This window comes from Bos javanicus, chromosome 10 (genome assembly GCF_032452875.1).
Source record: "Bos javanicus breed banteng chromosome 10, ARS-OSU_banteng_1.0, whole genome shotgun sequence".
Classification (NCBI taxonomy): domain Eukaryota; kingdom Metazoa; phylum Chordata; class Mammalia; order Artiodactyla; family Bovidae; genus Bos; species Bos javanicus.
Window position 1 is genome coordinate 99,446,019 of NC_083877.1, and position 22,204 is coordinate 99,468,222.

General features: G+C 48.8%; 1 long non-coding RNA gene across 1 annotated transcript; it reads right to left on the bottom strand.

Moving 5' to 3' along the window:
• Positions 1-5,349: 5,349 nt before the first annotated feature.
• Positions 5,350-16,632, bottom strand: LOC133255071 (uncharacterized). Its single transcript, XR_009738862.1, has 2 exons — positions 15,868-16,632; positions 5,350-8,730 (listed from the first exon to the last, which is right to left on the bottom strand). It is a non-coding gene; the product is annotated as an uncharacterized LOC133255071 (long non-coding RNA).
• Between the last annotated feature and the right edge of the window lie 5,572 nt (positions 16,633-22,204).

Here is a 22,204-nt window from a genome sequence, read left to right on the forward strand (position 1 = left end):
ACTAAGTTCCTGGGTCCCTTTTATTTACAGTCTCTCTGATTCTGGCCTTACTGCCACTGTTTTTGCTTCATGTATGTATGAATTGAGGAGAGGTCAATATGAAACTATTCTCACCTCGCAGACCACACACCAGAAGAAGTGATGGGCCAGATTTGACCCATGCACCATAATATGTTCACCCAACTTAATAAAAGTAGAAAGAGAAAGAAAACCAGGGAGCGAGATTTCTACAGCAACAATTATTCATATGTGCTGAGACACCATGACTGGTTTTACATCATTGTCCAGAGAGCAAGCAAAGAATGATAGTTGTGATTTGGGGTTTATTTGAGAAGAAATGATTGAGAGGGACATCATTTTTTTGAGCCAGCTGCAAAGATCAGAGATTGTAGGAAGCAAAAAGGACAATGGAGATAAATAGGGTCATGAGTCATTTGATTGTCAGGACATTTTAAGGCCTCCACCACAACCAGGCTCATTTCTCTTAATAGCTTGGCTAAAGAACACCCAACATCAAGGCAACTATTACAAGAAATTCACCACTGAAACTGGTTGGGCTTAAAATTGTCAGAAATGGTTGTTTTGAGCTGAGTCTTTCAGTAGGAAAATGTGCATATCTATGAATAATGTGCTGTTATTATTTTTTTTTTCGCTTTGCTTTTAGGCAATGTATTGGCTTCCTAATACGATAACGAAGTCTCCTCCTCCCTTCCCCTTCCCCCACCAACACCTATACATTCTCCATCCCCATCTCCTCCTGCTCAACACGGTTACCACCCTGCTTATAAAAGTATGAGTCTATATGCTATTGATAAGTAAGACACGCAGCAAACTCAACTTGTTTTTTCTCTTTTCTGAAACCCATCTTGCTTTTTCCTGGAGCCAATTATTGCCTTCCTTCCACCCCTTTGTTTCCATGTTCGTATCAGTAACTCAACTTCAGATTTTCTAGCAGGACCTTATGGCATGTATCCACCACACTGGGTATTCCATCAGTTTCGTCTCACTGGGGGAGTCTCTCCCAGAACCTTCAGACCTGTCCTGTCTAGACTGGAGACCGAGACACTCCATGGTCCACTCCATTCATCCTGGGGGTTTTGCATGCTTTGCCGTCATATTGCATCTCCTAGTTTTTATACTACATTTTGTTACAGTAAGAATGCTTCTCACCGTCAGTCGTAGCCATGTGTCTTATGCTTGGTCTCCACTAAGTAGGCCATCCATAACAAGGGCCTCCAAAGTTGCCTATGAAGAAGAGACAGCTGGAGGATTGTTAAGGGCCAGGCCTGGAAATGGTTTACATTACCTCTACCCACCTCCCATTGGCCAGAACTCAAGTTATAAGACCTCAACCTGTGGGGGATTGGGATACATAGTCTTCCGTGTGTCAGAAAAAGTGGTATATGGAACATCTAGCATGATGTCTGCCAAATCTACCCAACTTATCACCAAGGCATTTTATTTTTCTTCCAATGTGTGTACTAAAGACAGTCTAAACCAATCAATAATCTCCATCGGTTCCAACCCCCTTGGTTTGTTAATGAACTAAAATCAAAACTCATCAGTTATATAAACACAAACTAGAAATTTAGCTTACAGACAAAAAGTACTTCTAGCAAAACTGTTGAATAGCAGACCTCAGATTGTCACCGCCCCTTACCAATTCTGAAATCCATTCCTACACTGCTGCTGCTGCTGCTAAGTCGCCTTAGTCGTGTCCAACTCTGTGCGACCCCATAGATGGCAGCCGACCAGGCTCCCCCATCCCTGGGATTCTCCAGGCAAGAACACTGGAGTGGGCCACCATTTCCTTCTCCAATGCGTGAAAGTGAAGTCGCTCAGTCGTGTCCAACTCTTAGTGACCCCATGGACTGCAGCCCACCAGGCTCCCCCATCCATGGGATTCTCCAGGCAAGAGTACTGGAGTGGGGTGCCAATGCCCTCTCCATTTCCTACACTGGGAGGGCCCAACCCTGGGGACAGGGAAGTTCCTGGCTGGAGCCCTGTGACTCCGCCTCTGGAAGGAACTCCTTTAGCAGTTATTCTCTGTGGCCCTTTTCTCTGCTGTTTGGGAGACTCTTGATTTTTAGTCTCCTTGGTCGTATCTGATGAGAGTGTTGTCAAGCGTGTCCCTTTGGGAGCCCTTGAATCCTTTTTTCTGGTTGTGAAGTTTGTGCTGCAGGGGTTATTTTAGTTCACAAACTGAGGTTTGTTTTTTTTTTTTTTTAAACAAGTGAAAGTGAAAAGCGTTAGTGCTCAGTTGTGTCCAACTCTGTGACCCCATGGGCTGTAGCCCGCCAGTCTCCTCTGTCCATGGGATTCCCCAGGCAAGAAGACTGGAGTGGAATCAAACCCAGGTCTCCTGCATTGCAGGCAGATTCTTTACTGTCGGAGCCACCAACTCACTGCCAATATAATTCCTTCCGTCAAAAGCCAAAATTTTTAATGTACTTGTTTTTTGACCAAATTCATAGACACAAACCATATACAAAATTCTTTTCTAAGCATAGCCCTGCCTTCTAGATACAGACTTATTTCATTGCCTCCTCCTCCCCTCCACATCTTTCTCCCCATTTAATGACAACCACATGGCACCTATTAAGCTTGAATGGTACCATCACACCCACTTTCAACTTTGAACTTCTTTTCAACCAGTTCTCCTTGGGCTGCTGGATTCCACATTACAGCAAGTGATACTTTTTCAAACGTTTGCCACTGCGTAACTTGGGTCCCCACCTTCTCAGTTTCTGTTCATCCCTTTGCTGCCCACCATGGGGCACTGAGCCGCTGAGCAAATGCCACACAGTTTGTGTTACATTAGCATTCACTTTCTCTGAGAGTGAGAAAGCCATACTAGTTGCTACAATAGACAAAATCCAAATATATATATATATATATATACATACACATATATCCTTCTCAGGTTAATTCAGTTTTTTTTTTTTAATAGATAAAGCATACTAATCTTTTTTTAAGTTTTTGACATCATTTCCTTTCACTGTATCTTATTATCCTGCTTCATTCGTCCTTAAGTCTCACACAATGTTTAGCCTAATTCCTTGCTTGTAGTAGAAATTCAATAAATATTTCTTCAACTGCCCGCACTGAATTGTAAAATCTTAAAAATCTATGCCGACGGATGTTATCTTGAGCTGCCGCCGAATCTCTCCCTCCTCTTCACTGACAGGAAACAAGTGACACTGTCCCTGGACTCCTTAAGGCAGGATTGTGTTTGTGTGCTTCCTGCTAAAAGAGTGGCTAATTGTACTGACTGGTTGCTTCAGAACTGTGTGAGACAGCCTCAAAGGCACATAATCAAAAGAGCTGAAATGCTGCTTTTGTGCAGACTTGTGATTCCTAGTGCTAAGGACCATCTGATAGAAAAATTTCTGAGCTCTCAAAAATTACTGTTCACAAAATACTTCCATCTGGACATGTCCCTTACATGTCATTACTCTGACATGAGCAACATTGAGGCATACTGCATAGTTCAGCCATGGGCTAGTGAGGGCAGAGACCCCTAAAACAAAAGAAGAGGAGCCTCAGCCACTAGCCAAGCTACAGCCAGTAGAAGGGCACAATATGAATCCAGCAAAGTCATCAACCAGCACCAAATCCTCACGGCTGTCAGACCTGTTGTGAAGACGTTCCCAGAGAGCAGGACGATTGAAGTTCAGAGAGCCAGCAGAGCAGTGAATCTGCATAGGCTATTGTTTGAAGTGGACCACTCTAGTGAGCATTTAAAGGCATGCCAAGCAGTCTGTACCCTCCTGGAAGAATAAAAGTATCTAAGAAAATTCATCCTCTGGCCAAGCAACTTTTAGGGTTGGGCAAGATTCTGATCCTGGTAAGGCGACCGAGGGAGCTTAAGCATGAATCCAGCTTGACGGCTGTCTCCAGGGACCTTTGCCCTGACTTTGTGGCCATTTGAGACATCTCTATTCAAAAGACCTCACCACAGCCTTGCGTTTTGACTTCCCCTTCATTGTCAATTGCTTAAAATGGAAGTGATGCACCGAGGAAACCAGAATTGAAAGAGACATGTGTACCTCAATGTTCATCGCAGCACTGTTTATAATATCCAGGACATGGAAGCAACCTAGATGCCCATCAGCAGATGAATGGATAAGAAAGCTGTGGTACATATACACAATGGAGTATTACTCAGCCATTAAAAAGAATACATTTGAATCAGTTCTAATGAGGTGGATGAAACTGGAGCCGATTATACAGAGTGAAGTAAGCCAGAAAGAAAAACACCAATACAGTATACTAATGCACATATGTGGAATTTAGAAAGATGGTAACGATAACCCTGTATGCGAGACAGCAAAAGAGACACAGACGTACAGAACAGTCTTTTGGACTCTGTGGGAGAGGGAGGGGGCGGGATGATTTGGGAGAATGGCATTGAAACATGTAAAATATCATGTATGAAACGAGATGCCAGTCCAGGTTCAATGCACGATACTGGATGCTTGGGGCTGGTGCACTGGGACGACCTGGAGGGATGGTATGGGGAGGGAGGAGAGAGGGGTTCAGGAGGGGGAGCACATGTATACCTGTGATGGATTCATTTTGATGTTTGGCAAAACTAATACAATTACGTAAAGTTTAAAAATAAAATAAAATTTAAAAAAAAAAAAAGAAATGAATCACCAGTCCAAGTTCCATGCCAGATACAGGAAGCTTGGGGTTGGTGCACTGGGATGACCCAGAGGGATGGTATGGGGAGGGAGGTGGGAGACGGGTTCAGGATTGGGAACACGTGTACACCCGTGGCAGATTCATGTTGATGTATGGCAAAACCAATACAATATTGTAATTAGCCTCTAATTAAAATAAATAAATTTAAATTTTAAAAAATGGAAGTAATGGTCCTGACTCCGTGCATTTAAAAGTAACGGTGATTTATTAATTTGGGACAGTTGCTATGGAAATTTTGGGTATCAACTAGGTCAAAGCTAGGTATAAGTTTGGTTAACCTAGCCTCTTAGAACCATGTCTGAGTTTTCTCCAGGATGAGAGAAAAACAGAACTGAATCCTCAGTAGGAAATTCCAGTTACAAAAAAATAAAAAGCTTTTACAAGTTTTGTGCTACAGCTCCTACAAAACCAGGGACTTCCAAGATGCCCACTGGGTCTCCTCCACCGTCTTTACTGGACATACTGCTGTGCTTCCTCCACTTGCCACCTTTCTTACTCTTGGGAGCCCAGAGCATGTCTCCCATGCTTTTCTCATACCATCAAAACAGACCCCCAAAAAAGTTCAGTTCAGTCTAAAAGCAATTTAAAATATGAGATTAGTAATGAGACATCTGTCTCGCTACAGAGGAAAAAACAGTAAAATTAACAAAATCCACATTTTAATGTTTGAGTTTGAAATTAAGGAAAAGGTCTTATGGACTAGAATTTGGATCTTAAGCCCTGTCTCCTTCTGAAACAAAAGACAATATAAACATAGCTTCCAGAAAGGCTCTAATACCCTCCACGTAACAGGTCTCTCTGTTTAGGTTTTAAATTACCTAATAATAAATTCAGCTTTGAGCCTTCCAACTTTTGTTGGAAGTCCATGGCAGCATTGGAAAGAGAACCCAAGATCCCTGCTTCTGAAACCCTATTCACCTGTTTCTCCTGCCTCTGCCTCTGCAATGAGGAAGTATGACTCAAGCAATGCTTTGTCATCTACAAAGACAAGAATAAAGAAGAACAGCCCCACAAACAGTCCTTGAGGACCTTAGCAATGCCTTACTATTCTTTGGAAAACATTCCCTTGAGTCTTTAATATGGAGCTGCCAGCACACACCAAAGAGAATGGTCTTCAGGTTGGGATATGGTCAAGGAGAGCAGTATACAGAAGAGAAATCAACCAGGACCATTAACATAAATGATTGATCTTTCACAGAGGAAGCTTCCATAATGTTGAGGTTTCCATATTTCTTATTTGCATGTGCTTAAGTATGAGGTTCCTGAAGTGAACTCAGAGAAGAACATGCTCTTGGCGCTGATGAGAAAACACCTCACCTGCTTCTGATTCTTAATATGAATACAGATAATGAAATAGAGTTTCTGGATTCTTCTTGGGGGATTTTAAGTGGAAGGTGTCAGAAAAGTTCCCAAAGGCATCAATGGCTCTTGTCTGTCATAGGAGCTCAGTTTGATCCTTTTGACCCTTCAAAGTGAGTCCTTCCTGTAGAGAAAACAGACTTGGCAAGCACTGAATTTTTCATCCTAATGCCAGTGAGGGGGCCGGGGCAGGGGGATGGAGGGGAGGGAGGGAGGTGCCGCAAGTGAGTCCATGGAGAAGGGCTGAAAATTACCTTGGAAAAAGTTCAGTCAATCCCAGAAAGCGTCTTCTCCTGGCTCTCGAGAGGGTAGTGTGGTCTGGAATGGGTCTTCCCTGTGATACTCTTGCCTTGGAAAGCACTGTGGTTTGTTCCCCTCGGGCAAATTCTTGCCTGCCCTTAAATATCAGATGGAGAGAGACATTTCCCACCTGAAACTAACCATTCTCTTGGTAGGTCTTCAAAATAAAGCCAGTGTAGCTAACAGTAAGCTAATATAGCAAGCTCCATCTGTACATCTGGAATACAGGGATTTTTTGGGTTTTTGTTTTTGTTCTTTTTTTATACAGGGTTTAACTGGGTATATGATACAATCAAGAAATTGTTTTTTCCCCTACCAATGCCTGGGTCAGATTCCATCACTTTCAAGTCAGTTTCAGCCATTAAAATCTGATTCCATATTCAGAAATTTTAAACTCTAATCCAGACCATTCTAAGTCAAGGCTTTAAACTTGAGTTCAATTAAAACTTCTCCACTCAGCTCAGGCTTGAGTTCAGGCTCGGGGATCAGCCCCTGTGGAGAGGTCATTGCCTGGCCTTCTCTCGCAACAATACCTCCTGCCCCAGCAGCTCAACACGCCCGGTGCCTGCTCTTTGGTTCTCCAGGTACAAAAGAGATGAGAAGGAAAAGATTAAAGGAATTTTACTTAATTGGTGCTGCTTCAGTGCCTTGATGTGCTTCCGTCACCTAAGCACTGACTTTATATTTTGCAGACAGCAAGCAGGTCAGGGTGTACTGAAGACCACAGCTAGGGCTCCTCCTTGGAGCAAGCTGTTCTCCCCCTGGCTGAGCCCCTAGAACCCCAGACCCATTAAGTCCTGCCCTGGCAGTATATCTCTGGGGTCTGCTTGCCCAGGAAAATAGGCTTCTTGGACAGGATCCCTTCAAGACAACTGGAGCCCAGATCTGCTTCCACATCTGCCTGATGCCTTGGGAATACGTTCTTGCCCCTCAAAGCAATAAGTGCAAGTACAGCTTGCTCAGCCACTGAACTTACTCCTGTAAGCCACCCCCAGCCAACCTCCTACCTCTAGACTCCTCCAGCGGACACCTGTCAATCTTTCTAGAGAGTTCTGTGCTCAGACAAGTAAGATAACAAGTTTCTGAACCCCAACCGACGTTCCGCAAGGAAATGTGACATGGTCACCCTTCCAGCAGGTAACACTGAAGTCTAGCAGAAGTTCTGGTGGTTTTATTGAGTCTTCTTCATTTGGCTCATGAATGAGAGCAAAAAAAAGTGACACTTTCTCCTCTTTTCCCTTCCCTGAGGAGAAGACTCAAAGCTGGCTTTACTCCTACAAATATCCCTTCAAAATAATTCACAATAAATGCCAATCTTCCAATAAGATGGATGGACCTGGTTTATGGGTGCAGGTGTTCAAAGATGAGTCCTCTTTGGTAAATTCTGAATGAATGTGAAGTTATTTATTTAGCCCACTGCCCTCAACTTTAAGGCTTTAGCTGAGATTCCAGTGCAGAGAGAGAAGTCTTTTTTCATAGGTCATTTCACAGATTCTGCCTCTTCATGAATGAGGTTGACTTCTACTAGGACAAAAATAAACACGAGGTGACAGTGAAGTGTTCACTTCAATTGTCTCCCCATCTCCCTGCCTCCACTGGGCGTCTCTTTGGCTATGCCAAAGAGTCTTCAGCACTTGACCCTCTGCTCAAAGTCATATGCTCAGCCCCAGTGTTATGAACTTGGACCCCTGTTCAGGAGGTTAGTTTTCCTTCCCCGCAAAGGCTCACTAACCAACTTTCAAGGAGCCTTCAGACACCTGGATGTGTCTTCAGCCTTTACTTCCCGCTAAGGCACTGAAGCATCTTATTGGGAGAACTGGCTACTTACACTTGAAAAATTGAAAAGCCTTAACCAGCAGCATATGATAGCTCATTAAACATGAAGTGTTTCTTTTAACAAAGGACACCATCAGAAGTTGCCAACCCATGGCACACCCAAAGATAAGTGATAACACGGAACTTTGCAATTAGCGTCCCCTTTCAGCTCCCCATTTGCAGTTGATGGACAGGAAAATGCTCATCTTAACCAAGCTCAACTTAAGCACCGTTCACCTTCCTCTTGTGTTGCTGTGACATCACAAAACAAAACATAGCAGAATATCACTCCCCCGAAGGCAAGGAGACAGTTCATTTTGCTCAGGGGGGAAAAAACCACATAGAACATCCTAAAGTCAAACGCAGATAGTTTATAGAAATTCTCTTAACATTGCCTGCAAGTAATGCAGTGAATGTGATAGGAAAAAGCAAAACATGCACAGGCGTGGATTTTTTTACACATCAAAGCGGATGGCAAGGAGAGTGAAAGACGTGAAGTATCACCGGTCCAGCGCAGGTTCGCCCTTTCATCCTTCTGAGTTCCCAGCACTGACAAAGCAAAGTGCACAAAGTCATTTCCACTGGGGTCCACCCTGAACGCTCAGAGTAATGGGGGCCATGCAGAGGAGGTGATGAGCAGGAGGGGCGGGGCCGGGCCTCTCAGCCAGAGCACAGCCCTAGGACGCAGTCCAGTCTGGGCCAGCTCCCCAGTATTGGCGCTAGAAAGGAGTGGGGCGGGGTGGGGCGGGGGCGGGAGGGCAGCTGAGAGGGCTGGGCACTCGGGCCGCATCTGCCGCCCCACAGGGCCTCCAGGGCAGCTGGCCCCACGGGATCGCGGCAAGCCACTCACGCTCCAGCTCTGCTCCCTGTGTCCCCTCCAGCACCCTCCTAGCTTCACCGTCCCCGTGAACTCCAGAACCCTGGCCTCACCTCCCTATCCAGCCTAACAGTGTTCCCTAGGTCTCACAGGTCAATGTGGCAGTGTGTCTTCCACCTTTGGACGCTTCCAGAAAGGCGCTTAAAGGTTCAACTCTCCTGACGCCTGCTTGGGGCAGTCCGGTCAATTCCCCCCTCACCATCCTATCCGCCTCCCACTGAGGGCTGTCACAACTGGGACTGTTCCCATCTGAGAGTGTCACCTCTGACCCATTCACATCCTTTAAACTGCTCTTCCTTCCTTTCCCAGTTCCCTTCTGAGCTGGGCCGAGCTGATGTTCAAAATATTTAACAACCGGTAGGGTACGGGCTCCAGGCAATCAGAACGGATTCCAACAGTAAACGATCATCCCAGGAGGGCTGGTGGGCACCTCTCGCAGGAGCCTGAAGCCGGGATGGAGAAACACGTAGGCCCGCATTGAAGGCCCATGGCTGTTCTTCCATCGTCAGTCCTTGCGTCCTTGGAGAGCCTCAACCCCGTCTACAGCTGGACCAACCCCTCCTCACTCACGGCGGGGAAAACCTGCCTGTGTGGGAGCAAGCGGGGTCGTGCCTATGTTGCGGGGCGGGGGGCGCTGTATGCAGCGCTGGGGGGCCGTTGAGGTTCTCTTTTACACTTGGACAATGTCCTCCCCTCCCTCCTCGATAAATAAACATCTCCGCGCATAAATTACAACATGTGTATCTTTCTGAAATCACGCCCCTTCCAAAGGACAAGCCCTCTCCGTGTTGCCACGTGAACTACTAGGAAATTCCAGGGCAGCCCGGCCCTCTAAAGGAGGGCTGCTTCCGCATCCAGCGGCCGGGAAGAAGTAAGCCGGCTCTCACGGACTGTCCTCGGCCGCCTCCCCGACGGGGCTGGGCCAGCTGTCCTCTTCCTTTCCAAATAAAGTAGACCCATCGGCATCTGAGAGAGAAGCCACCGATGAAGACGCCCAAATATCAATTCTATTTTCGTGGGCAAAGTCAGGCGTCATGATTAAGACACCAACCATTTCCTGGAAATAAAAGCCCACCCGGAGGTGTTCAGTAGCTGAAAGTACCATCAACAGAAGCTGGCAGTCATCTCAGGAAACAAACAGCTCCTCTCCTGTCTCTGTTACAGGCTAAATATACTCCAGATACATTTTAAATATAGATGTGCTATCTATTTCTGGCATTCCCTGGGGCTGCCAGCGAAAGACAAGGATCATCCCAACAGTCCAGGCCTCACAGGGTACTCACTGGGGAGACGCACACATCTGCACAATGGGGCTGGATTGAACATATTTAAGAAACACTAACTTCTCTTCCCTGCAAAAAATATTTTTCATGAATCTCTTGAATTATCTTTTACTACTGAATTGGCACAGCACAATGTGTTTAAATCAGGGCAGTGGAACCAGTTGCAAACCTGCAGTTATAAACCTCTGCTTTCGCCATGGGTTTTTTAGGCTGAAATATATATATATACACATACACACATAAATATTCAGTCAAAGTAGTTGAATAACCCTAAAGGCCCATGACTGCCAAAGGAGAGAAATTTAATACTTGTACTACTGGATGAATGGCCTTATCAGAGAGTGAGGGCATTTCTCATGTAATTTAGCATTTCTGTGGGCTTTTCTGGGGTACCATAAGAGGAAAGCTGTTGCATCAAAGCACAAGGGTGAAAAGCAACCACGTGACAAGAGTATTGGACACAGTTTCCAATTTACTCAGAAAACCCTGAAGTCCGTAATCTGAGGCTAGCAGAGATGTGGCCCTGCAGGGCGGTAGACAAGAAAGAGGCCACTGGAGTCTCAGAGCACGAAGACAAATGCCAGCTCAGACCAGTTTCACTTGCCCCAGTGAGCCAGATTTTATGGAGACTTCAAGAACCTGATACCCTCTAACCCCTCTTTGTGCTTCTGCACATAGAAAACATATCCATGGTTTCATACGAACGTGCTCTGATCCCAAGCTGTAACTCTCACCTCGAGACACGGTTATCATCCTTAAACTCTGTTCCTCCTAAGTTCCTCACGGAGGCCAGCTACACAAGACTGTGCTCTGAACACGTTCACATGTTCCTCTGGCAGAGATTTAACGTTGGCTTTGAAACATGCCACTGATGAAGCTAGAGCCAAGAGCACAGTTGGATCGGAGACAGACTGGGTCAAGCTACGGTCCGTCCAGGACCAAGCGCCTTGTAGGGACAGGAATACAGAGGCAGATCAAAGGGCAGCCAGGGTGGGAAACTAAAATGCTTTGCATCAAGACTCTGGATCAGCTCCCAGGCTGCAAGGCGCACAAGGCACAGGCAGAAACATCCTCCCTGCATGGGCTGGGTTGGATTGAATCAAGATAGAGGGGCCAACGATCGTGGACCCAAAGTCTGTCAGCTCCCATCACCTCCTAGGCGCTGTGCTGAGCAGCCGGGTCACAGACAGCCTGGCGTCAGAAGGATGGAGGGTCCAGCCCGGTCCAGGTTGTGATCGGCTAACTCCCCTAACAAGTCAACTCTATCACCAGCCACCACAGGGCTAAGCGTCTGTCTGCAGGGGACGGTTTTCATACCATGCGACTCTCAACCCAGATGGCGCCCAGCTCTGCGCAGCATCCAGCTCTGCGCAGCATCGGCGTGGCGGGCCTCTGAGGCCCCCTGCACGCCCAGCCCCGCTCCCCTGTACCCCCGCCGCAGCTGGCCCCTGTGCACGCTGTTACCTCACCTTGGTCTGGGTCCAAGCCAAGCCAGGTGCCAGGAAGAAAACGGTGGAGTCGCTTCAGTTCTCCTCCCTCCCGACGCCCCTCCGACCCCTGCCCCGGCCTTGCCCTTCCTACCCCGCTGCCTATCTGGCCAGGCCTAGCTTCAGGGTCCCCTGCCTGCAGACTGACAGGGGAGGGGTGCCCACACTCGATGGCTAGGTTGCTGGGCCACACAGCTCCGTGCCTGGACCCACCCAGGCGGTTGTCTTGACCTCGAAGCCCCAGGACTGATCCCCAGGCTCCCACACATCCCCGAGGGCAGGTCACTCCCCACCCCCACCCCCCACCTGGTGACCACACAGTCAAGGCTTCGCATCCCACACAGAGCTCCCAAAGCGATTCCCTTGGGCCCCAGGTCACAGAGCCGGGCGTCTGCCTTGTATCCCGGGTGCTCAGGTCCTGCGTTGGATGCTCCAACCTGGTCCTCCAGGTCTGCTATCCCAATTTTCCAGATCGAAGCCCCCAGCCCTAATCACAACCAAGTCAGGCTTCTCCAGCCCAGTGGTGGGCACCCTCTGCTGGAAAGGTGACCTCCACTCAGGTTTTCCAGCCCTCGCTTGGGCAGGATCCAGACCGAAAGCAGAACCCCCCTTCTCTGGATGCCTGTCCCGACCCCCACCAGCCCAGCAGGGTGAAGGGCCTCACCCTGCGGTTTCAGAGCCCCTCCCCTGTCGCTTCTCTCCAGGATCCTGCTTTTGTGTTCTTTTGTAATTCCACTCCAACTTGACTGCCTGGTCTAGGAGCCATGACCTTAAAGGCAGAGATGAGGTTTTTACCATTTCCGTATAACCGGGGATGCTACATTAAAATGCAAATATGTTGCCTAACACAGAGAGAAAACAAAAGGTGTGCTAGTGAAAAGAATTTTGGATGGATGAATGAGGAAATGAGTTTTCTTGTGGACAGCAGCCAGCCCAGCTGACTTTCTCTGCACCCCCACGAATTTTCACAACCTGGGTCCAGCTTCGTGATGAGAGTTCGCTGGACCACCCAGGAGACTAAGCAGCCCTGCCCACCTGGACAGTCTCAGATGTGGGGGGCCGTGGCTGGGCTCAGCGCCCCAGAGGCCAACCCAGCCCAGCCATGATGTTGGGGGCAGCATGTCTAGAACCGCCCCCCAGCCCTCCTTACTTTGATCATGTCCCACAGAAAGCCAATGGTCTGTCCACACTAAAATTCTGTAGCTCAGCACCCTTTTAAGTGGTGTCTGAAACTGTTACCATTTTTAGAACAGCATTAACTCCTGTCTATTCTTAAAGAATATTCCTGCAAGAAGCCAGCTAATGTTTCAGAAACCACAAAGTTCACAGGCTATGGAAGAGAAGAGAGGAAGAGCAAGGAGGGGCCATTTTTATAATTTACCAAAAGAACAACCTCTTGAAATTCACTGAATATCAACACGGAGAGAACCTGCATTCAACCACGACTGCTGGCAAGCTTCGGAATCTCGTGTGTTGTTTGTCCCAGCGCCTCATGAGAGTACACAGATAAATACTCAGGAGACTCAGGTCAAAAAGAGCCCATTCTACTGGGGGGACCAAGGTGTGGGACCCTCCCCCCACCATGCTGGACTTTCCAGAACAGTCCTGATTTCAAATACACAGTCCTGTTGTACAGACGCTGCATGTTCTGGGCACTCGGTGTGTAGCCCTTTCACTGGATAGATCAGAAAGGAGCTTCTTAAGCCTCTGTGAGAATCGTCAAGAGAGTCTGCAGACCATGCCCACCCTCTGGCAAGGGTGGGGAGGGTATTAAAAAACAGAATATTCTAGAAAGCACCCCCACACACCTGCAGAAGGTGGGCAGAGGATTCTCTCCTGGGACAAGGCTTGTCCAATGAGGCAGGAAACCGGGAGAGACCCCAGGCATTGAGAACTGCAGTCCCTGACAACTCCTGTGGTGCTGCCTCCTGGGGCTGCTAAAAGCCTCTTTCAGATCAGTTGGGATCAAGTTCATCGCAAGTGTGAACCACTAGACTCTACAACAGAATGTACCCACAGAGTTTCCGAATTGGATCCCCCAGGCAGTCGGGAGGTCTAATAGTGCTTTGGAGAAGCCTGGGACCCCTCCTGTCTCTTCCTTTGTGGACTGCCTATCAAAGTCCTTATCAAAGTCCACAGTCCTTTGGCATTGTCTGTGTTATCACAGTGCATCTTTTCTAGTCATCAGTCTGACACTTTTCACATTTGCATATAAACCTCTAACTTTGCAGGCGCTCCCCTCAGCTGTGTCATCTTCCCCCCACATGTGCAGCTGCCTCACGGCTGGGAAGAGGCGATCCACCTTCCATCCATTTTGTCAGAGTGAGTTTGCTGCTAAGTTGGCACCAGCCACTGCCATTCACAGAGTCTCCAGTCTGCACTCACCACACAGCTAGCACATCCCCAAGCCTAGCATCCAATAGGTGGTAGAGTATTGGAGCAGCTATTAAAGACATGTATCCTTCTTTCTGTCTCAACTATCCATTGTCTTCCAGCCACAGTGCAGTGGAGAGATGAATGTAATCTGGGGAAAAAATAGAATCTTGCCACATGTCCTATGGAAAACAGTCTTCCCATGAAGGAGAGGCTCACAAAGCTCACTGTATCCCTCCACCCAGAAAATCCCCTTTTGGCATAACTTCAGGTCACATCCCAATATTCCCATCTTTACTTTGGTGCCTGGCCAATGCCTTACAGGATTCCTATACACTCTCTGGTGTGCAAAAAGAAGAACAGACAAAAACAGTGGTTTTTAAATCAGGGTCTGGGGTCAGAGGGAGAAGGGGGCTGGAAACACACTGGAATTACGTGTGATGTTTGTCTTTCTGCAAATATGACTTTTGTCAGCTCCCAGAGAAATCCATGACCCAAGTGACGTCAAACTCCACTGCTCTAAGATATGTTCCAGGCAAGTAAGAGTCACCATCTGGTACAAAATGGAAAACACGCCATTTTCCTGTGCCAAACCTAGAAAACCACTGACAGGAGCCATTTGACTTTTGACTTTTAAACCAGAGCCATAACCCCATTGCCTTCCTGTTCTGTCAACCTCTTTCCCCAGGCCTGTACCCCAAGTCTCCCTGGTTTCAACCATGACTGACCCCCCAAGTCTCTGCTCACAGCCCACACATTGAGGTGACTCAGTCTGGGGTCCCAGAGTTCATCACTAAGGAAGCACCTGTCGCCATGGGTACCATGGTGTGCCCTTGTGGAAGGGCACAAACCAGAAGAACAATTTCTGGGTGTTCCCTTTCCCCACCTTCAGCACACCATTCCATCAGGGGGTCCTGGAGACTGTCGTCATCTAGCAGTAGAAAGGGCATCCAAAGGTTTGGGATGGGGGGGTCTGCCTTGTCCCTGAACGCTTAAATGCAACCAAGCACACCTCTGCTCTCCTCTGTCAAGTACAGGTAGAAGGTCATTACAAGCAAGGGTACCCCACGAGTGGTTCTCCCAGAACCACTGCTCTATCCTGCCAGGAACTACCTGACTATGCATTTCCCACTACTTCCTGTGGCTCTTGATTTCAGGAGAGACCGGGTTCAGTCAACTTCGTTGGCTCAATGACTTGTTCAGCTCTTGCTTTTTACCTGATGCCTTGGTTCTGGCCCTCGTCAAGAAAGAACACACTAACCCTTTGGCCATGGAGAGCTTCTCCTTCCCAGTCTGGCTACACTCCCTCACTTTCCACTTCTCATCTCCTCAGATCTGCCTATGGAGGTTCCCCAAAGAGTTTCTCATATTTACTAGTTTTTCAGAGCCTTGGAGGAAAGAAGGGCATTTCAACCACGGCTCCAGGCAGTCAATTTGTCCACATTTTGTTCTTTGAAATTTCTAAAAGCAAAGAAACTGAGTACTGTGCTGAAGCACCATTTTTCCCTCTTCTCTGATAGAAGGTGGAGCCCTGGTCCTCACTGGGAAGATGTTCAGATGCTCCCTTGCCATCACAAATGAAGCCACAACAAGGAGAAAGCCTTCGTCTCCCCTGCATTCTCCACTGCCCAGCTGGCCGGACCTCACCGTAAAGGTTATTACTTACTTGCCAGGTGGGCTTGTTGGTTCAGGGGAGCTGGGAGGAAGTTTCTTGTGAAGTATTCTGCGGCCCTGCAGGGTGACCCCTTGCGACGTTGCCTGCCACATTCTGGGAAGCCAGGAGGGCGAGTGCCGCGGCTCCCATGGCGCTGTCCATGGTCCTGACCTGCATACTCCCTGAAGGCAATCTCACAGTCTTTCCTTCCTGAGAATCATCCAAAAACAGATCCATCTGGACTCAAGCTCCTAGATAAACTACAGAGTATTGTTGGTATTTGGGTAGGGAAATGGGTCTTTTCGGCTGGGTACCCTCTGACCCTCCTAGTAGGGTCTGCCCACCCCATGGAGTGATGAGATTGGCCCCAACGGCCCCATCTCACCGGGAATCTGAGCAGAGGAGGGCAGCCCAACCCCATGGGGCTCCTTCCAGCCCGGCTGCCCCTCTCCTGGACACCACTGCCCCTTGCCTCCTTCCCTCCTGCCCCTTGGGCTCAACCCTTCTCATTTCCTTCCCCCTCCCCTCCCCTTCAGACAACGTCCAAGGGCAGATCCATTCAGAGAAGTCTGGGCCGTTAAGGGGTGATGCACTGGGTAAGGGGAGGGAGAGGACGAGAGCAGAGCACCCTCTTTACTCTGTTGCTGGAAATGCTGGCCCTCTGCGATTTTACAGAATGAAGGCAGCAAAGATCTATGCCTCATAGATCGAGATTGCAGAGCTGATTACGTCTTCTTCACCTTTCGACCATGAGGACACTGCCCACCTTTCCCTCAGCAGGAACCCTAACCCTCTGGTCAGAAAGGCAGAAGCGGGGCAAGGAGCCAGCACCCAGAGTCCCAGGACCCGAGGCTGGGGTCAGCCTGTGCAAGCCTGTTCACAGAACCTCGGGGCCTCAGTTACAACTTGTGCAAAATGAAGACAGATGGGCAGTGCCCTCTGGACCTTTCACATCCCCCGTGGGCACCCAAGGGTGTCAAAGCATGGATTCTGAAAATGTCATCTAAATCCAAAAGTACACAGATTTGAACAGACGCAGCTGTAGTCCGTGCCTTAAGTGTTCCAGCATTTTCTGGGTGGGAAAGCTGGGCCACCAAAAAGCCAAGAGTCCCCTCAAAGGTGACAGAGCCCTTCTTCACCCAGAAATCATGAGAAGTCATAACGTCTTTCTGCCAATCCCTGATATGCAACGATTTTTCCTTGTATTTATTTCTCGAGGAAAGAAATATGATACAGTACAATGAACTAATACTAACAGCATGCGTGGTAATAGGCATAAAGACTGGAGGGAAGTTCTCTAACTTAATCCTTAATCTACTGATTTTTTTTTAAGCCATTTGTACCACAGATGGAATTGGTTGGACTAAAATTCTGTCCCCTCTCAGAGACTCTGTTAAATTATGCATCACGAAAGGACAATCGCCCTCGACCTGAGCCCTTCCAGTCCAGCCACACTACACGGTCGTTTCCAGCAGGGAGTGATTGGCTCTCCAAACTGGACATCTTAATAGACTGGATTCTGCTTGGGTAGCTGGTGGGGAGCGTGGGTGGGGATGCGGGACCACCTGGCTTCCATTAAGGAGTTATGAATAGTGAGGGGAAAGCAAGGCCACAAAGAAGAAAAGCAAAACCCAAACTTGGAAGCAGCCCTGCATCCTGTCCTCTTGGCTCTCGGGAAGAGACTGCCCTGACGCCTCCTTCGCCCAGTGCACACTACGTGTCAGAGGCAGAGAGGTGGCCGGTCTGACTGTGCGTCCGAGGGCGAGGGCAACCCCCTGCAAACAGGGCAGTCATTATAAAGGGAAGGCTGCCATGCTTCTGTTTGTCCTGTTTGTCTAGGACTCGCCCAAGGTCACTGAGGGTTGGCGCTGAGATCTTGGATCACTAACTCCACTCAGCCACCCAAGTTTTCTCTTCAGTGAGGAGCACACCACCGCCAAGCCACTGGCCTCTCCCAGGACCAAGGTAAGGAGTAAATCCAGCAGCAAACCTGATGCAAGCCATTCACAGGCTCCTCTGCTGTCGGCAGAGCTGAGAGCAGGGTGTGCAGGTGTCTCCAGCCTCTATAACACCTTGACTCTGTCCTACATGCTCTCAACACTGGAGGAAGGGAAAAGGCTTGTGTTGAAAACACCCAGGAGTTACAACTTCTGCCTGCTAGGAAATGGCATGATCCACCTCCTTGCTGAGGTGGGTCGTCTTTCTGTTGAGATGACTGGGGAGTGAGGCCGCTGAGCTCCATTAAGTATGTCCAGCCTGAGCCTGAGAGACCTAAATTGCTTTGCTTTAATAAAGCACCCAGAGAGTCTTGGAGCCCTCAGGTGCAGATACCACTAAGGAGAGGCCTGGTGACTTGGAAGAAATGGAGACTAAGTAGGGTACTTAGCAGCGATTGCCAGGAAGGGGCGAATGGTAGAGGAAGAGGAGTAGGGGGAGAGGGACCGGCAGGAAGGCCCCCAGAGCTGGGGAGAGCTAGTGAACGTTGTCTCCTCTACTAGGCAGTGCTAAAATCCCCACTAACCCCAGCCTTCAGATACACAAAGAAAAGGGGCTACGTTTCATTCCTCCTAAGGCAGAAAGAGAAGAGTTCCAAGGGGCTGGGAAGAGTGAAGGAGGGGAGTCAGTAGGCGCAGGAAAATGGAAAAAGGAAAGAACCCAAGAAATTCAAGACTCAGAGAGCGCCCTTGGATGTATTTGGGAGAACAGCAGACCCCTCAGAGCACGGACTCTGACCTGGCGGCTATGCTGTGCTTAATGCCTCAGTCGTGTCCAACTCTGCGACCCCATGGACCGTAGCCCATGAGGCTCCTCTGTCCAGGGGGGCTCTCCAGGCCAGAATACCAGAGCGGGAGGCCGTGCCCTCCCTTCCAGTGATCGAACCCAGGTCTCCCGCGTTGCAGGGGGAGTCTTTACCGTCTGAGCCACCACGGAAGCCCCTGATCTGGCAGTGTGTGGTTACTAAAGGAGAGCCCAGATCTGGGGAGACAGGAAGGACACAGGGCCTGCATCCCCAGAAAAGAGGGGAGCTGCAGTATAGCTCTCTCACTGCCCGTCTCAGGCCAGACCCTCCCGGCCACCCTCCAGTCCTGTCAGAAGCCAGTCAGCCTCCAGCCCAGCCAGAAGCTGGCTCTGTTTATTGAGTTTTCCGGATGTGGTCTCTGTCACCGTCTCTAGCGCTCGCCCCGCTTCCCATGTCCAGAGGCCCTTGCTTCTGTGGAGTATCCACCTTAGGAGTCTGTGCTCGATACTGTGGCTACCCTGGAGAAAACGCCCTCTTCTTCTCTTCATTCCCTCACTCTCCTCTCCTAACAAACTCACTGGCAACAGCGCAGAGAAGCTGACCTCTCCCAACGCCCTTTTACAGCTGCCCTGTTCAATGCAGTTCAGTCAGAAAGACTTTCATTGGCGTGGACGTTGTATCTTCTCCCGGATCTGTTAAGTGGTGAAAGCACAGAAGATGATTCCTTATAAGATGTCCAATGCAGACTTTCTTTTAGAGTTTGTATAGGGGCGTGCCTGACACAGTCATCCATCTTTGTCCTTCTAAAGCTCTGTCCCTTAGACATTCAACAGTCAGGCAAGCCTAGTGCCTGCAGACTGGCTGATGCCGTGGGTCACCAACTCACCCTAACTTGTACTACTTTTTAATGCAAAGGATATACTACCTTTTATTTTCAAAGTCTTGTTGCATATATCTTACCAGCCGACCCCAGCTGTACCCTGAGTTAGTTCCTAAGGCTGTCACCTCTAAATATTCTGATCCATCTATGCAGGACAGACCCCACAGGAGTCAGGCCAGAAAAACATGGTTAAATGTCAGGAAAAACTGGAAAGCCCCGTATAGCCCTGCCTAAAGTCTGCTCTTGCCAAATGCCCATTTGCTTCCCTCAGCCCCACAACCCGGCATGCCATTTTTACCTCCCTAGTCAGGACACAGAAGCAGCGTAAGAGTGTGCAGAGCCCCCTCTGCTTTCTGGTGCCAGCTAGGCTGGAGCTCTGCCACTCATTAGTCGTGTTTACCTTGGGCAAGTCCATCTATTTTCTCTGAGCATCAGTTTCTGCATCTGTAAAGTGGAAATAATTACTCTACCTGGCAAAGTTCTTAGGAAAATTAAATTATGTCACGTAGGTCAAGTACTGAGCTGAGTATCAAGCAAAGAGTGGATCCTTCATGAAGGTGACTGCCTTTCCTTTCACCTCCCTCCCTCTTCTCAGCTGACCAGGTTGCACCCTTTATCCTTTGACATAAGGACCATCTCCTAATGTGGGCGAGAGAGTGATTGGGAATCAGCTTTGCCTTTTTCTCTTTGCCTTTTTTCTTGGCCATTTTCATCTCCAAAATGTCACATTCAACTCCATCCTTGGATACACAGGTAAGGAGAGGTCATTATACCTTCAAATGCCCACCAGTCAACATGTGAGCTTATCTTCTAGCATACGGAAGCTTATCCTCTACTGGCAACACTTCCTGGAGTGCCACCCGTGTTTCCAATGAGCTTCTAATATGTCATCTGAGCTGTCTGGCTTCAAGCCACCATGATGCTTTGTCTGTATCAGCTGAGGTGGGCCATTACCCACTCCTGGAAAAGGAGCAGCTTAACCAAAACAACAAGTCCTTTTCAGGTAGGCAGAATGCAAATACAAGTTTAGACCTCTTTGGAGCCCTAGGAAATTTAAGCAGTCCACGAAAATTGGGAGAGTCAAGCTGTTCATAGAATCAATCATAATGAGGAATCCTGGACTAGGTTTTTCTTAAGCAAACATGTCACAAGTTAACATCAACCCAGCTGAAAGGAAATGCACCGTGCAGGGGAATCATGAGGGTCACTTCAACAAGTGTTTATCAATCACCTGTTTTTCTTGGACCCTGGGGTGAGGGGCAGCAAGGGAAATGTGGGACACAAGCATGAATTAAACAAGTGGTCTCTGTCCTCATGAAGTTCTATGCTCTTAAGGAAAACAAACATGTCCACAAATAAGGATAGCAACAGGACTAAATATTTCAAGTAGCAGAAAAAAAAACAAAGTTCAGAAAGGTTTCCCCAGAAGCAGAAACATTCACTCATATGAAAGGAAAAGGCAGGTTCTCAATGGGCTGAGAGTTGGGCAGGTCGTTTTAGGCAAAAAAAAAAAAAGAAAGAAAGGAAAGCAAATGCAAGTTCCTAGCAGGTGAAACAGCAGGATTCGTTTGGAAAGGACAAGAACTTTGATAGGACTGCAGCCCGGGAGCCCTGGGGAGCAGCAGAAGCAGGGAAGGCTGCAGCCCCCGGGCACGGGGTAGATGATGGAGAGCCAGAGGGGAGAAGGGGTTGGCACCACTGCGGACTGCTTTAGCAGCGGCATGGGGGGCGAGCTGAGGGTCGCACGACTGGGTAAGCACTGCCCCATCGCATCCGTGAGGTTCACACTTCAGACAGGGAAAGACCGTGAAACAAACGAATGCCCAGAGCCGCTGTGCTGTGTAAAACCTATATGGGCATCTTCAGAAACCAACGGTAGGGGCAGGGTGGGCGGGGGGGTGAGGGGCATCTATTCCGTTGAACTGGAAGCGTTTTGAGACAAGACAGCGTAGGTATATGTAGATATGCCACATAGAGCTTTGCCTGGAGAGCATTCCAAATAACGTGGCAAAACTAACGGCTGTCTGGATAACTCAGGTGATGCCTGTATTGCCAAGGTAACACGCCACCCACCGGCCTGTGCTTTCAGCTCAGTATGAGTCCACAGGAATCTGCAGACAAGACTCCTTCCTCCGTGTGTTCCCGCCCAGGGCAGGGGGCAGCAGGGTGGGGGGAATGCGGCGAGGAGGGGCCTGGCCGGACCTCTGGGGTGTGAGCCTCCAGGCAGCCACCAAACAAAACTGAGACCAGGCCAGGGGATCAGAGAAACAGGAAGCTCTTCTTCTCCGAGCTTATTCTCTTATCTACATCTGCGGAGGAGGGCGGACAGTGGAGCTGGGGAGTGACTTCGGGTTCACAGAAATAGTTCTTATTGGCTAGTACTTGCTGCTCAGAAATGGGTTTGCGGCGGGGGCCACTGGAGAGAGAGAAACCAAGTCCTCTGCTGGGGAGGGTGGGGGTTGAGGGCGGGCAGCCTGGAGGGGCCCGGGTAAGGAGGCAGACAGCATCTCAAATAGAGACATCAGTTTATTTGCACACACTGCCAGCGCTACCACAAGGCTGAGCTCAACAAGGTTGTCAAGGGGGCTTGGCCCTATGTTCCTGCTCCTATGACAGAGCCTTTGCCAGCAAGGGTCTCCTAATGACTGTCCCCTGTGCCCACCTTATTAAAGAAGGCAGAAACTCCATATGGAAACGTGTGATCGTACATAGGTTTGTGTCTGGCAGGC